The sequence below is a fragment of the Chlorocebus sabaeus genome, chromosome 15 (genome assembly GCF_047675955.1).
Source record: "Chlorocebus sabaeus isolate Y175 chromosome 15, mChlSab1.0.hap1, whole genome shotgun sequence".
In the NCBI taxonomy this organism is placed as follows: domain Eukaryota; kingdom Metazoa; phylum Chordata; class Mammalia; order Primates; family Cercopithecidae; genus Chlorocebus; species Chlorocebus sabaeus.
Window position 1 is genome coordinate 54971076 of NC_132918.1, and position 13014 is coordinate 54984089.

Here is a 13014-nt window from a genome sequence, read left to right on the forward strand (position 1 = left end):
TTATACACATATGTTCATAGTTGCATCATTCATAATAGCCAAAAAGTGGAAACAACCCAAATGTCCAGAAAATGAATTTTATCTCAATTTTTAAAAAGCCTTCTCATGTTTTAGTTCTAACAGGCTGAGTAGCCTAAAAAGGTAATAACAGAGTGAATAATCAAGGAAAACTTCCCTGGCGTTGCTAGAGATCTAGATATCCAAATCACCTGGGAAATTCACTACAAAAAGATCATCACCTAGGCACACAGTCATCAGGTTATCTAAAGTCAAAATGAAGGAAAAAATCTAAAGAGCTGTGAAGTAAAAGCATCAGATAACTTTAAGAGGAAAACCTCTCAGATTAACAGCAGATTTCTCAGCAGAAACCCTACAAGCTAGAACAGATTGGGGTCATATCTTTAGCCTCCTTAAACAAACAATTATCAACCAAGAATTTTGTATCCAGCTAAACTAGGCTTCATAAATGAAGGAAAGATAAAATCTTTTTCAGACAAACCAGTGCTGAGATAATTCACCACTACCAAGCCAGCATTACAAGAACTGCTAAAAGAAGTTCTAAATCTTGAAACAAAACCTCGAAATACACCAAAATAGAACCTCCTTAAAGCATACATTTCACAGGGCATATAAAATAATAACACAACAAAAAACCCCCAAGGTATTCAGGCAACAACTAATATGATGAATAGAATGGTATCTCATATGGCAATAGTAAATGGCCTAAATGCTCCACTTAAAAGATGCAGAATGGCAGAATGGATAAGAATTTACCAACCAAGTATCTGCTGTCTTTAAGAGACTCACCTTATGTATAAGGACTCACATAAACTTAAGGTAAAGGGGTGGAAAAAGATATTCCACGCAAACAGACACTAAAAGTGAGCAGGAGTAGCTATTCTTATATCATATAAAACACACTTTAAAGCAACAACAGTCAAAAAAGACAAAGAGGGACATTATATAATGATAAAAGGACTAGTGGAAAATATCACAATCCTAAATATATATGCACCTAACACTGGAACTCCCAAATTTATAAAACAATTACTACTAGACCTAAGAAAGGAGACAGACAGCAACACAATAATAGTGGGGACTTTAATACTCCACTGAACGCACTAGACAGGTCATCACATCAGGAGGTCAACAAAGAAACAATGGACTTAAACTATACCCTAGAACAAATGGACTTAACGGATATTTATAGAACATTCTACCCAACAACTGCAGAATATACATTCCATTCATCAGCACATGGAACATTCTCCAAGATAGACCATATGATAGGCCACAAAACAAGTCTCAGTAAACTTAAGAAAACTGAAATTATATCAAGTACTTTCTCAGACCAAAGTGGAATAAAATTGGAAATCGACTCCAAAAGGAACCCTCAAAACCATGCAAATACATGGAAATTAAATAATCAGTTTCTGAATGATTGTTGCGTCAATAATGAAATCAAGATGGAAATTAAAAAATTCTTTGAACCGGACAATAATAGTGACACAACCTATCAAAACTTCTGGGATACAGCAAAAGTGGTGCTAAGAGGAAAGTTCATAGCATTAAATGCCTGCGTCAAAAAGTCTGAAAGACGACAAATAGACAATCTAAGGTCATACCGCAAGGAACTAGAGAAACAAAAACAAACCAAACCCAAACCTAGCAAAAGAAAAGAAATAACAAAGATCAAAGCAGAACTAAATGAAATTCAAACAACAACAAAAAATACAAAAGACAAATGAAACAAAAAGCTGGTTCTTTGAAAAGATGAACAAAATTGACAGACCATTAGAGAGATTAAACGAGAAAAGGAGAGACGATCCAAATAAGCTCAATTAGAAACGAAACAGGAAATATTACAACCGATACCACAAAAATACAAAAGATCATTCAAGGCTACTATGAACACCTTCATGCACACAAACTGGAAAACCCGGAAGAGATGGATAAATTCCTGGAAATATACAACCCTCCTAGATTAAACTAGGAAGAAACAGAAACTCAACGGACCAATAACAAGCAAAGAGAGTGGTAATTTTAAAAATTGCCAACAAAAAAAAGTCCAGGACCAGATGGATTCACAGTTGAATTCTATCAGACATTCAAAGAATTGGTACCAATACTATTTAAACTATTCCAAAAAACAGAGAAAGAAGGAATCCTCCCTAAATCATTCTATGAAGCCAATATCACCCTAGTATCAAAACCAGGAAAGGACATAAAAAAACTACAGACCAACATCTCTGGCGAACATAGATGCAAAAATCTTCAACAAAATACTAGCTAACTGAATCCAACAGTCTATTAAAATGATAATCCACCATGATCAAGTGGGTTTCATACCTGGGATGCAGGGATGACTTAATATACACAACTCAATAAATGTGATACACCACATAAAGAGAATTAAAAACAAAAATCACATGATCATTTCAAATAGATGTGGAAAAAGCATTTGACAAAATCCAGCATCCCCTTATGATTAAAACCTCAGCAAAATTGGCACAGAAGGGACATACCTTAAGGTAATAAAAGCTATCTACAACAAACCCACAGCCAACATTATACTGAACAGGGAAACGCTGAAAGGACTGCCCCTGAGAAGTGGAACAAGACAAGGATGCCCACTTTCACCACTTCTATTCAACGTAGTACTAGAAGTCCTAGTCAGAGCAATCAGGCAAGAGAAAGAAATAAAGGGAGGAAGTCAAACTGTCGCTGTTTGCTGATGATATGATCATACACCTGGAAAACCCTAAAGACTGATCCAAAAGGTCCTAGATCTGATAAATGAATTCAGTCAAGTTTCAGGATATAAAATCAAAGTACACAAATCAGTAGCACTCCTATATACCAACCGAGTCCAAGCTGAGAATCAAATCAAGAACTCAATCCCTTTCACAATAGCTGCAAAAAAATAAAATAAATAAAATACATAGGAATATACCTAACCAAGGAGGTGAAAGACCTCTGCAAGGAAAACCACAAAACACTGCTGAAGAAATCACAGATGACACAAACAAATGAAAACATATCCCATGCTCACGGATGGATAGGATCAATATTGTGAAAATGACCATTCTGCCAAAAGCAATCTACATATTCAATGCAATCCCCATCAAAATATCATCATCACTCTTCACAAAATTAGAAAAAACAATCCTGAAATTTATATGGAACCAAAAAAGAGCCCACATAGCCAAAGTAAGACTAAGCAAAAGAACAAATCTGGAGGCATCACATTACCTGACTTCAAACTACACTATATTGCTATAGTCATAAAAATAGGCACATAGACCAACGGAACAGAATAGAGAACCCCAAAAATAAAGCCAAATACTTACTACCAACTGATCTTTCACAAGCCAAATAAAAACATAAAGTGGGGAAAGGACACCCTATTCAACAAATAGTGCTGGAATAATTGGCAAACTATATGTAGAAGAATGAAACTGGATCCTCATTTCTCATCTTACACAAAAATCAACTCAAGATGGATCAAGGACTTAAATCTAAGACCTGAAACCATAAAAATTCTAGAAGATAACACTGGAAAAAACCTTCTAGACATTTGCTTAGGCGAAGACTTCATGACCAAGGACCCAAAAGCAAATGCAACAGAAACAGAGATAAACAGATGGGACTTAATTAAACTAAAAAGCTTCTGCATAGCAAAAGAAATAATCAGGAGAGTAAACAGACAACCCACAGCGTGTGAGAAAATCTTTGTAAACTGTGCATCTGACAAAGGGCTAATATCCAGAATCTACACAGAACTCAAACAAATCAGCAAGAAAAAAACAAACAATCCCATCAGAAAGTGGGCTAAGGACATAAATAAAACAAGTCTTAAGAGAAGACATACAAATGGCCAACAAATATATGAAAAACTGCTCAACATCACTAATGATCAGCGAAATGCAAATCAACACCACAATGTGATACCACCTTACTCCTGCAAGAATGGCCATAATTTAAAAAATCAAAAAAGAGTAGATATTGGCATGGTGGTAAAAAGGGAACACTTTTACACTGCTGGTGGGAATGTAAACTAGTACAATCACTCTGGAAAACAGTATGAAAATTCCTTAAAGAACAGAAAGCAGATCTACCATTTGATCCAGCAATCCCACTACTGGGTATCTACCCAGAGGAAAAGAAGTCATTATACAAAAAAGATACTTGCACACTCATGTTGATAGCAGCACAATTAGAAATTGCAAAACTATGGAACCAGCCCAAACGCTCAGCCATCAATGAATGGATAAACAAAATGTGATACATACACATATGCGCGCACACACACACACACAACCATGGAATACTACTTAGCCATAAAAAGTAATGAAATAATGGCATTTGCAGTAACCTGGATGGAACTGGAGACTATTATTGTAGGTGAAGTAACTCAGGAATGGAAAGCCAAACTCGCATGTTCTCACTTATAAGTTGGAGCTAAGCTATGAGGATGCAAAGGCATAAGAATGATAGAACGGACTTTGGGGACTTGGGAGGAAAGGTGGGAAGGGGGTGAGGGATAAAAGACTATACATTAGGCACAGTGTACACTGCTCAGGTGATGGGTGCACCAAAACCTCAGAAATCACCACTAACAAACTTTTCTATGTAATCAAATACCATCTGTCCCCCCAAAACCTAGTGAAATAAAAATAAATAAAAAATAAATTAAAAGGGGTAACAGCTTGGAATCACAGATTTTCTTTAAAATATCCCTGTAAATAGGCTTTATGAGAGCCAACTGGTTATAAGCTAATTAGTTAATACTAAGATTTCATGACCTTTCTGCTCTAACTTGGTGTTTTCTTCATTGTTTAGCGGCTTGTTCTGTGTAACTTTTTTTTTTAAACTCTTAAATAATGAAACACTAGTTGGGGGAAGGAGGCCAGGTAGTGGTAGTTATCTATAGTTTATTTGTTCCCAGCCTAATTCTCTAACCTTGACTTCACTGGCTGCAGCAAAATAGGAAGGCATGTCTATGACAGAGGAGACTTAATAAGCATTTTTGTGTCTTGCTTCAATTGCCTCCAAATTATGGGAACACATTCTATGACTCATAACAGAAAGAACCCACGAAATCTGATACTTTTGCTTTTCAGTGTTCTTAACACTTGGGGTAGATGTTGTTCTAGGATCTGGGACAAGAAAGAATTAGCGCCTAAAATGATCAGGAATAATAATTCTGGGATCCCTAGAATTTCTAGTGTCTAGAGTTCTCTGTACTTCTTAGTCTGCCTTTTTTCTTCCCTTTCTCCTTGAGGAATTAATTCAATTAGAGATTGCTCAATACAGACTATAATAATTCATTTTTGGCCTATAAATATATTGGAGAAAAAAGAAATGAAGGGATTCCATTTCACTGACATTGCCATGTTAAATAAATGCCTGGTGACTGGTGCTATAAAATACTCTGCCCCGGTGTCTTCCTTGGAGGGAGGGTGGAAGAGGGGGGGAGGGAGGGAGGGAGGGGGGGGGAGAGAGAGAGAGAGAGAGTGTGTGAGAGAGAGTGTATGTGTGTGTGTGTATGATTTCTCAGTAATTGTGGGTGACAGTTGAACTCACAGATGTCAAAACAGGAGCTTGGAACTGACAGTCAAGGACCCCGGTGACAATCAGCATTATGCTGGAAGTACAACAAATATGTCTCTTGGATGCCAAAGCACCCCCCAGGGTAAACACCTTAACTGTGGTCTCCAAAAGTAGATCCATGAGAGGGGATGACAGAATAACCCCTCAGACCTAGTCTAGATTAGTTACAGTTTGCTGGCAAATCTCAAGGGAGATGACTCTGATTCAAAGATCTCTATGTAATTCTCAGTTCTTATGAAGAAGGTAGACTGCAAGATACGGTATAATAGAGCTTCTGAAGTGATCAGTTTACACAGGTAATTTTATCCAACTTCTGAAGATGATCATATTGGGAAGCCTGGTTTCAGGGGCTCAAGCCTGGCTAAAATAGTGGAATCTCTTAGGGTATCTAAGAGAATTTAGAAAAATTACCTTTATTATCTTTTTCTTCTTACAAAAGGATACGGTTAGTTGTAAGGAAAAATTTAAATACTACAGAAATATAACATAGAAACGAAAGTCCCTATACAAAGTGACAATTACTAACAAATATCAACTGAGCACGAACTGAGTGCCAGCTACCAGGGATATAGCAGTGAATGTAACAGATAAAATTCCCTGTTCTCATAGAGGTTTCATTCTAGTGGTAGGAGTCAGGGGAGAAAAACAAACAGTAATTGAAATAATATATCAGGGGGTGGTGTTAGAGGGGAAAAAAAAAACAATAAAGGGGGAAAGGGAATACCAAAGACTGTATGTGTGCATGCAATTTTTAGGGCAAAAAGGCCTCAGTGAAGTGATATTTTTAAGAAGACAGATGTGGTGATGGAACGAGTCCTGCAGGTATGGGATCAGGGCGTCACAGGAAGAGGGAACAGCAAATGGGATTATGTCTGGTATATTTAGAAAGAGGAGGGCTAGAGGAGGAACTGGAAATAATAATAATAGACAGCTCTTTCAAAGAGTCCTGGAGTGAAGAAGAGCAGACAAATGAGTGTTAACTCAAATGGTATGTTGGAGCACTAGGGGTCTGTTTGTTTTAAAGCTGGGAGGACTGCAGCATGTTTATCTGCTGAAGGAGTGATTGAGCAGAGGAGAAAAACCGATGACTGCAGGGGAGAAATGGGTCAATCTCTGCAGGAGTGTTTGTGAGTTGATGGGAGGGGATGGGATCTATTAATAAAGCCCAGTGTAGGCCTGGCCTCAGATAGGAGCCTGGGGATGGGCGCGGTGGCTCACGTCTGTAATCCTGGCACTTTGGGAGGCTGAGGTGGGCAGATCATGAGGTCAGGAGTTCAAGATCAGCCTGATCAACATGGTGAAACTCCGTCTCTACTAAAAATACAAAAATGAGCCAGGTGTTGTGGCGTGTGCCTATAGTCCCAGCTGCTCGGGAGGCTGAGGCAGGAGAATCGCGGGAGGCAGAGGTTGTAGTGAGCCAAGATCACGTCACTGCACACCAGCCTGGGCGACAGAATGAGACTCCATCTCAAAAAAAAAAAAAAAAAAAGAAAAACAAGATAGGAGCTTGGATGGTTCATGTATAGAAATAACAGAAATAGAAGGAAAGGGAGAAGATATTTAGTACTGATACGGGTAGGAGATGGGTAAAGGTCTCTTCTGATTGCTTTAGTTTTCTCAGTAAAATAGGAAACAAGATTATTAGCTGAGGGTGCGGGTGGGAAAGATGTTGGAGGTTAGAGGACAGGGAAGAAGGCATCTGCAGAGGGGGGAAGTGAATGGACTAGGGAAACACAGTAGGACTGCTAGACAGTACTAAAGACCCACTGGACGTTGGTGGTCATGAATCTAAAGCAAGACCACTCAGCATGGTTGTGTGATCTTCTCTAGCCAAGTTCAGCTGCACAAATAAAAGCTCAGAGTAGACAGAGAACACAATTTAATCTGAGTTGGAGCTGTTCCAGATGGGTACCAAGAAATGAGGGGATAACAAGGAAGCTGAGAGTATATTCAAGGAAATGATTTTAGTGACGAATTATGGCAGTGATTGTCAAGCATAATCATGTATCAGAATCACCCGGAGGGCTTGTTAAACCAAAAAATGTTGAGCCCTACCCCCAGAGTTTCTGATTTACTAGGTCTGGGTTGGGGCATGAGAATATGCATTTCTATCAAGTGCCCAGGTGATGCTAACACTATTAGTTGGGAATCATATTCTTAAAACCACTGACATAAACATAAGGCCAGAAAATGAACGAAGAAGGGCAAAGGACAAACTCAGTAGAGATCAAGGAATTGAGAAGCTCCTGTACTGGATACCTTACCTAATGAACACTTGAACAGTGGCAACAGTAATACTGAAAAGTGTGTCATAAAGCCAGGAGATAAAACTTCCAAGAAATAAGTGACCTGGGGTGGTAGATGACTACAATCAGAAGGGATAGTGGATAGCAGAGTCTAATGATATTAGTTCAAAGGTGGGGCAGGGCTGGTTTCAGGGAGGCGGCCAGGAGAATAGTCTAGAGCAGCAATGAAATGCAAGAACACTTACTGCCCCCTCCAGGCCAGTGGGATAGGGGGTGGGAATGAGAAAGAACAGAGCCACCATTTCACTGCCTACAGTATCCTTAGGAAGAGACGAGTTTCAGTTATAATAGGAAGGGAAATGTTTAGAGAAGAGAGATGACATAGGAAACTTTGCTGGTGAATGATCATGAGCTCAGAGTGCAAGAGGACATGGTGAATGGATTTCAGGAGTTGGGAGGGTTGGAAGTGGACTTAGGAGATATATAAGAGCAGTGTGAGAAGGAAAGTGGGGTGGGGGATGGGGGGTGATCTGGATTCCTGGACTTCTGGTGGTGACTAACGTAAACAGGGATGAAGGATATATTAGATCAGTCCTGATGACCTTAACTCAGAGAGTGGTGGTGAAGCTGTGAGGGTTGGACAGGCCTGTGGGCTTAATGGAGCAAGTTGAGTTCTGGGAGCTCCTCTTCACTCCTGCCAAGGGTGGAGTGGAGGCTGGGAGAGGGTAGACTTATCAGGAACACCTAGATATGAGATTCACTTTCTACTTCTGGAGGAACATGAACAATATGGAGCATATGAAGCCCAAACTTTCTGTGTGCATAAAAATATATTAATAACAAAAAGGAATCATAATGGTACATCTTGCAATTTACATTTTTAACTTTATCTTGACCTTTCTACATCAGTACATATATATCTACCAGGCTCTTGTGAACACAGGTGGGGACACATTTGAGATACCTGATGTTAAACAGAAAGAATGGAAGTATTAATGCAAAGGGACGTGACGTCAGAAGCCACCAAAGGTGGAGGGGGATATTCAGGTTGGGCTCATTCCACAAATTCCTATTTGCCACCAGGCAGATCTGTTTACTTTTATTAATCTGCTTGGTGGTAATTGAGAGGAGGAGAGAATGGTTTCCTATTTCATTGCTAAGTGTCTTGATTTCTACTCAAGTATTCCCAGCACTGAACCCAGGCACCATGAACACCTACAAAGCTAGGGAAGAACAAACATTTTCCCTCAGTGACATGACTGGCTAATGTTAATGAAGGCATGGATATAAACCTAGAAAGTAAAGATAGAAGGGTTTATTAATGCTCCAGAAGGAACGTTTAACAAAGTTCCTAAAATGTGCTTTGCTAAAATGTTAAATTTATTTTCCTAATTATTCTGCATTCAAATATGCATACAAAACTATACACTATACTATTTAAACATTGAGGAAACCTAAATGTTAGATCATTAACCTAGGAAGATCCTTTATTTACTCTGGAATGAAATCTCAAATACATATTCCTGCTCAGGGTTAGAAGAAAGCAAAGTAAGTTCCAGTAACAACAGAAATCGTGCCCACCTTCAAAGATTTCTCTCTCGGGCATCCAAAAACAAATAAAAAACAAACAATTGTACTAAAATTAAATGGCCAGAAATATCCTTTTCCAACCCAAATCCATGAGGAGGAAGATGGCAACTTCTAAGAATGGGCAAAAGGACAATATATAGGTATTCCTTAAAGAGAAAATAAATGGTTACAAAATTTTCAAAATTTAAACAAAGAGCTCGTATATGGTGTACTATAAGAAAGCCTGTGGGAACAATGGTGATCAAGAAAGCACCCTCTCCTCGAAATAGCTACAGTGTACTATTGAGGGATTTCTGCCCTGCAATAAAGTAAAACAATCTACATTCTCCTGATGTCTTCCCCTCTTGCCAGGAAAGGTGACCGGACCCTTCCTAGGGTGCTGTCATTTTTTAGGTGTTAAAAGCTAGGGGAATTAAAACACTTAGAGGTCTAGGTAAGATACTTGAGTCTTGCTGAGGCACTACCCTGAAGTCCGAGAAGGGCACCCTGAGGTCAGGTCCTCTTGTACCCGTCCTTGAGAAGCAAAAAGCAGGGAAGGGGACAGTCCTCAGGCAAGGGAGCAGTTTCCATTTGAGAAGGAGACAAAGCAGGAGAGTGAAAATCCCCTCACTTGGTTATTCCTCTACTTATTCGTTTATCCATTCAAAAAATAGCTATTTAATGCTAAATAGAGGCCAACAGAGACTAGTAGCCCAGATGTGGAAACTTAAGAGAGATTCACACATCTTCTTCCATATTCTTATTTCAATATTTCATTTTAACCTCGGGTACATTTGAGAGCTTGAGATAACATTTTTGGAGGCTGAATGGAGAAAGAGAAGATTAGATGTGAATTAGGTTGTCAGGTAGACTGCCTGCTTAAATTCTGACTTTAAACTCCAGAAAACCGATGGGAAAAGGTTACCATCCGAACGACAGGTAGGCTTCTTACTCTCTATCCCTTATTGGTGTGGATTCTACTAACTTGGAATTCATAATAATACAAGCACAGCAGCCTGAAATTTCCCTTTATACTCTCTAAGAAGGAAAGTTCTATTAGAACAATTTTTGTTGCCCTTTATTATCAAGATAAAACTATCACAGAGCTCAGGTTTGAGAGAAATAATGGATTCATGATATATCTATTTAGTCTCTTGCTGAATTCCCCTGGGACAAAAGGTATTTGGAGTTTTGAAGCAAACAGTAAAATGTTAAGATTTGACAAAGCTAAGTGATGAGTGATAACAGTGCTTTTATATCATTCACCATACTTTTCTATTTGCTTAAAATGGGTTGACAAACTTCAGTCCATCGACCAAATCTGGCCCACTGCCTGTTTTTTTAAGTCTTAGAGCTAAGAATGGTTTACATTTTTAAAGCATTGGGTTGTCTGGCTGTTGGTTTGTCTTGTAAAGAGCAAATAAGACTACATGACAGAGACTGACCCATAAAGCCTAAAATATTTACTATCTTGCCCTTCACAGAAATGTTTGCCAATTCCTCACTTAAATTTTTCGTAAGATTAAAAAAAAAGACAAGTAGGAAGGGAACTGAGTCAAGGAAGAATGGTTTGTCTTCTTGCATTAAGCATCTTCCTGAATTAAACATTTTATATTATCTGTCTCTTTAAATTAGCTTTTCATTAATTACTTCTTCAACTTCTATCAAGAAGAAATCTCATCAAATTTTATTATATTCTGTGATATTGAAACTTATTTAAAAGAATGGCAGGAGACACTTTAGTAAGATTTTGACTTCAGTCCATTACTTGTCAAAAAACTGGGGAGCACATTTAGAGCCCAGTGTGGCATTTTAAGGTAGTTGTACCTAGATTGGGGGTCATGGGTGTTAGCCAGGGACACAGGACAGGTGATGCTCAGACACTTTCTACTTTATGCAGTCCATCTCTTTTTAGAGAATTTGTCTCCTTTTTGTCACAGAAGATAATGGGGGAAGAGGGTTGAGTAAAATTCAGAACACCGTATCACAGTGAGAGTTTCTGGTTATAATGGTTTTAAGACATTGGAATAGGTCATCAGAGAAAGTAGATGTTCTTCAATGAGCAGACAGGTTATTGTGAGGGAAAATAGCGAGATAATACCTTTAAATGTCTCAGTAGGCCTTAGTTCACAATAACTAATCACTCTTATGACATTATTATCATTTTGAAGTTGCTATGTAGGTATTTTCTTTCCTTTATAACAAACTATTAAGCACATCAGTATTGCCTGTGTCCTGCAATGTGTCACGCGCGAAAAAAACCACATGAAGGGATTTCTCTTACTTTTGTGATAATTCCAAGTTTCTCCCCTAGTGTTGACCCAAAACTAAAGATATTACCACCTGTGAACCAACAAATGAGGAGATTCACACAAAGTAATTTCACAGAAATGCTCAGGGAACATCTGCAATATTTAGAACCAAATAATCACTTAATAACCTTATTAAGTACGTACTGTTTTAAACTTCAGTGTTGCTAGTAACTAAAAATGTCCACAGAAGAACAGCAGCAATAAAACATACAGATTAAGTATCCCATATTCAAAATGCTCAAGACCAGAAGTGTTTTAGATTTAGAATTTTTTTTGATTTTGGAATATCTGCATATTCATAATGAGATACCTTGGGGATGGGGCCCAAGTCTAAACATGAAATTTATTTGTTTCATATATACACACAGCTTGAAGGTAATTTTACACAGTATTTTAAAGAATTTTGTACGTGAAACAAGGTTTTGATAGCGTTTTGACTGTGACCTGTCACAAGGTCAGGTGCAGAATTTTCCACTTGTGGCATCATGTTGGTGCCCAAAAAGTTTCAAATTTTAGAGCACTTTGGATTTTGGATGCTCAACCTGTACCACAGAAAGAAAGATTCATCTGATTTTTTTCCCAGTTTTTCCCCTGCTCAAATGAAACTTGTAATGAGAAGCCTAATATGTAACTTGCATTTTAACTTGGTCACATAAATGGCATCTCAAATATCCAATTAGTTTTTTAAACAATTACTATGTAATATTTAAGAATATAAAAAGCATAAAGAATAACACAACAAAATAGTTATGGATCTACTACCCAGATTATGAAGTAAAACATGACTAATACTATTCAGGCCCCCTGTATGCCCTTCCTCAGTTGCATTTCCCTTCCTCCAGGATTAACCATTAACATTGGATTTTGTGTATCCATGTATTTCTTCATACTTTTTGTAAAAATGTATATATCTCAAAATGATTCACATCCTTATTTTACCACTTGCTTTTGTCGATTTGGCTTTATGTCTGAATTCGTACATGTTGATACATATAGCTCATTCATGTAGTAGGTGCAGTGCTTAACAAATATTCCACGTACTTTTCTATGTTTCTCAGATTTTAGGTTGGGAATCACTGGACTGTGAGCAGAAATGAAGTGTGTCCAAGTTTGGGACAAGGCAGTTAAAAGCATCACCCTTTGTTCCCCTCCTTCAGTGAACTCAAAAGCCACATATTCCAGATGAGTTAATGGGCAGCAGTGAGAACATGGAGCCTCCATCAGACTGGGTCCTTGAGTGAAGTAGAGCAGAGCCTCTTGCTAACCCATGTTGG

The 13014-nt window shown here is 38.2% G+C and overlaps 1 protein-coding gene across 7 annotated transcripts in view; it reads right to left on the reverse strand.

Moving 5' to 3' along the window:
• Nucleotides 1-13014, reverse strand: part of PPP2R3A (protein phosphatase 2 regulatory subunit B''alpha) — a 195511-nt gene that overhangs the window by 140414 nt on the left and 42083 nt on the right. The gene's annotated exons all lie outside the window — the stretch shown is intronic.